This window comes from Pinus tabuliformis, chromosome 8 (genome assembly GCF_031772625.1).
Source record: "Pinus tabuliformis cultivar Carrire ecotype Pingquan chromosome 8, CPIR1, whole genome shotgun sequence".
Taxonomy (NCBI): Eukaryota; Viridiplantae; Streptophyta; class Pinopsida; order Pinales; family Pinaceae; genus Pinus; species Pinus tabuliformis.
Genome location: NC_142294.1, coordinates 611,015,614 through 611,019,927, shown reverse-complemented (window position 1 = coordinate 611,019,927; position 4,314 = coordinate 611,015,614).

Genomic DNA, 4,314 nt, shown 5'->3' with positions numbered 1-4,314 from the left:
TCCCAACAGTCAGTGGGGAGTTCAGTTTGGGCACAAGCTAGGAGAGACTACAAATTATGCACTCTCAGTGGTCAAGGCTCAGGGTTGGCTCCTGGAACTGCGCAGTGCATAGTTGGATCCAGACATGGGAAACGTCTATACAATTCCAGAATCCAAGGCTGAGGCCTTGAGCTCCAGAAATGCATAGTGCATGATTGGGAAAATGAGGTCTGGGCCAAGGAAGACTAGATCTGCCCAAGGGAAGTGAGAAATAGAACATATCTGAAGTATTTAATGATGTTGGGTGCAAATCTAAGGTAAATTATAATGCATGCAAGTGAAACAAGTGTAGGAATCAATCAAACAGAAGGAAAGCTAAGCATGTGAAGAGAATTTCCACAACAACGATTGTTGGTGCAAAAACGAGAAAAATCATGCGACACTTGTGAAAGGAAATCTATAACTTGAAACAACACTTCTACAAGCTAAAACAAGTTAAAGTGCCAGCATTCATTCAAAGAAACAAGTGAAACAACACTCTCACAAGCTAAAAAACAAAAAGCTGCAACAGAAAAGCAGTAAAAGACAATAAAATAAAAACTCACCTCAAAAAGAAATGATAATTCTCCAAAGGTTCCTTTATCTCCTCAATAATGCTAGAGCTTGATGATCAAATGTACAAATGAGCTCTAGAGGTGCCATTACATAGAATTGAACCAATTGGAATTTATTATGCGTATGTTTGAGATCAATGACAAAAGCGACACTTGGAGGAAACTTCTAAAGATAGGAATGTGCCACATAATAATAGATCCTTTCTTCCTAGGGATGCTTCTTACCCTTTAGTTTGCTTTCTCTTCTGGGGGGGAACTGGCATGCATTGCCCAAAAATATTGCACAGTCATGGGAAGGGCTAGGAAAATCTCTAGCTCATGCATTAAGGTACTACACAATTTCTCAGCGGAGTGGCTATGGGATGCCTCTCATGTCTTGTGCAATTTCCCAGATAAATTCTAGATGTCTACTAGCTTTGTGCAATTTTGGAGTTGAACGTTCACTGTTAGCTTTAACTACATAATTCCCGAAAGAAATGTTGTTTTCCCTCAAGGATTGCGTAGTTCTCTAAGGCAAGCCAAGAACTAGGTTGAAACCAAGTCAATAGATTGGCTTGTGGGTTAGACAGTAAAACAAGTAAGAAAACACAAGCCATAATGCAAAGGATGAAGCTCAATCAAAGAACAAGTACCTAGGTTAATGTGAGATGAGATTCTGTAGTTTAGAAGGGAGGCTCCAAAAATGAAGCAAATGAAAATTTTTGGAGGATGGTTGTAGTTGCTATAATAGAGTATCAATCATGATTTTAGAGACTCTAATGTGGGGTTTAAGAACCACCACATTCCAAAGATATATATGAGAAGGTTTGATGGCAAGGATCCGGTAGCTTGCATGCTATAGATGGAGCAATATTTTTATCTGCATGATGCGCAACCATCACAAAGGTACGTATTGCATCTTTATATTTAGAACCCAATTAGTTTGTATGGTATAAATAGATTTTTTCTCGTAAACCACTTGTCACCTAGTCAATTTTTAAGGACGAAATGATAGCACGTTATGAAGATACAAAGAGAAACACCTTCTTTATCCAATTGATAAATCTCAAGCAAAAGGGTTTAATGGAGAATCACATTAAATACTTCCAAAAATTTAATAGGGTAACCGATATTATAGAGGGGCATAGGATTAGGGTCTTCATAAGGACTTTAAAAGATAACACCCAACATGATGTTCGCCTTTGGGAACCTGATTCATTGGAGAATGCATTCAAGGTGGCAAGAAACGTTGAAAGCAAAATTATGGCAACAAGGAATTCTACCACTCACAACTATAAAGATGGAAGTGTTGTTCTCCTAGTCTTCCATAACCTACAAGGTTGACACCACAAAAATTGGAGGAAAAAATAGCAAAAGGGCTTTGTTATAGTTGATAGAGAAAATACACTAAATGTCATAAGTGTGCCTAGAAGAAATTTTTCTACATAGATTATGAAAAGGAGGAAGAAATGGACCAAGAAGCATAGAAATAGGAGGATATACACCAGGAAATATCCCCATAGAAAGACGGAATGAATCTGACCATATCTTGTAATGAATTGGCATGAATTACCACTCCTTAAACTCTCAAGATATAAGAATATATCAGGAAGAAAAAGGTAATAGTGCTGATTGATTCAGGTAGTACCCATAATTATATTCATTGTAAGATATCCAAGGAATTGAATTGCTTCCCATATCCAGCACCAAAGTGTCAAGTGATGGTTGCAAATGGAGGAACTATAAATTACTTTGGAAAGTGCCATAATATCAAGCTAACCATGGGGGAATATGTCTTTAATAGTTCAATTCTCTCCATTATAGTGGGTGGTGTTGATGTTGTACTAGGAGTCAAATGGTTGCAATCTTTGGGGACGATAGCTTTCAATTTTCAATAACTTTTCTCGATTTTTTTTTGTGAAGGAAAGGAAGTTAAATGAAGGGGTATCACAGGGAAACCAAAAAATATAATCAAATCAAATTTCATTACAAATCTTCAAAAGAAAGAACAACAGGGGGTAATTTAACAATTATGCTCACTAGGGGTTCAAACATCGAAATCATCTATTTCTCGAGATATCCAAAAAGTATTGGACAATCATTCCAAGGTGTTTGAGACTCACAAAGTCCTCCCACCCATTTATGATCAAGATCATCCAACTCACTTTATTCCAGGAAGTGTTCCTCCAAACATAAGACCTTACAGATATCCTTATGCCCAAATGAGTGAAATTGAATGCATGGTTGTAGAAATGTTAGAGGCTAGTATAATTCAACCTAGTCAAAGTTCTTGTTTTCCTCCAGTAGTATTGGTGTACAAAAATTATGGATCATGGAATTTCTGTCCAGATTATAGGGTGCTCAACAAGCTCACTATTGAAGATGAATTTCCCAATCCTGTCATTGATGAACTTTTGGATGAATTACATGGAGAAATTTACTTCACCAAGCTAGATCTTCATTCATGATATCATAAAATTGGAATGAAGTCTGAATACATTCCGAAAACAACATTCAAAACTCATGAGGGTCATTATGAATTTTGGTCATGCTTTTTGGCCTTACCAATGCACCTTCCACATTTCAAGGTTTGATTAATTGCATTTTCAAACCCTTCCTTAGAAAATTTGTGGTTGTATTTTTTGATGATATACTATTCTACAACAAGTCTTGGAAGGATCATGTTCAACATGTTGACAGGGTGCTCAAACTATTGGCGGAGAAACAATTATATGTAAAAACCTCCAAATGTTTCCTTGGAGTACAAAAAGTGGAATATTTGGGCCATATTATATTTCATGAGGGTGTTAAGGTAGGCCCTAACAAAATTATAACGATTAAGGAATGCAAAATCCCCACAACCATAAAGCATCTTTGAGTATTTCTTAGGTTGACAGGGTAGTATTATAAGTTTGTTAAGAATTATGGGAGAATAGCGGCACCTCTAACATCATTATTGAAGAAAGATGCATTTTATTGGACTCCAAAAGCAACAAAGGCCTTTGAACATCTTAAAGAGGAAATGTTCCAAGCACCGGTCTTAGCTATGCCAAACTTCAAAAAATCTTTTATTGTGGAATGTGATGCTTTAGGAAATGGAATTGGTGTTTTTTTAATGCAAGAAACAAGACTCATTTCTTTTGAAAGTCATCTAATCAAAGGAAAGTATTTACACAAACTTATTTATGAGAAGGAAATGTTGGCAATATTACATGCACTAAAGGAATGGCGACCTTACTTAATGGGAAGACACTTCAAGGTAAACACATATCATGATAGTTGTAAATACTTTTTGGAACAAATATTATCTTTAGAATAACAACAAAAATGGGTGACATACATGTTGGGTTATGACTTTAAAATCATCTACAAAAAAGAGGAGAAAAATGTTGTTGCGGATGCACTCTCAAGAAAGGATGAGGATGTGGAAGCATTTCTTTGTGCCACATCTATTATCCAACCTAAGTGGAGAACTGAAGCAAGGGATGAATCAAAGAATGATGAAGTGGTGTGGTCACTAATTCAAAATTTGCAGCAAGATCCAAGTACATATCATACATTTAGCTAGAAAAATGATTCATTATGGTACAAAGATCATTTATACCTTCGTAAGAATTCCCAACTCAAACAAAAGATTCTTTTGTAATTCCACACCTCTCCCTTAGGAGGGCACTCAAGATTTTTAAAAACTTGCCATAGGGTCAAGAAGGAATTCATTTAGGATGGCCTTAAATCTGATATT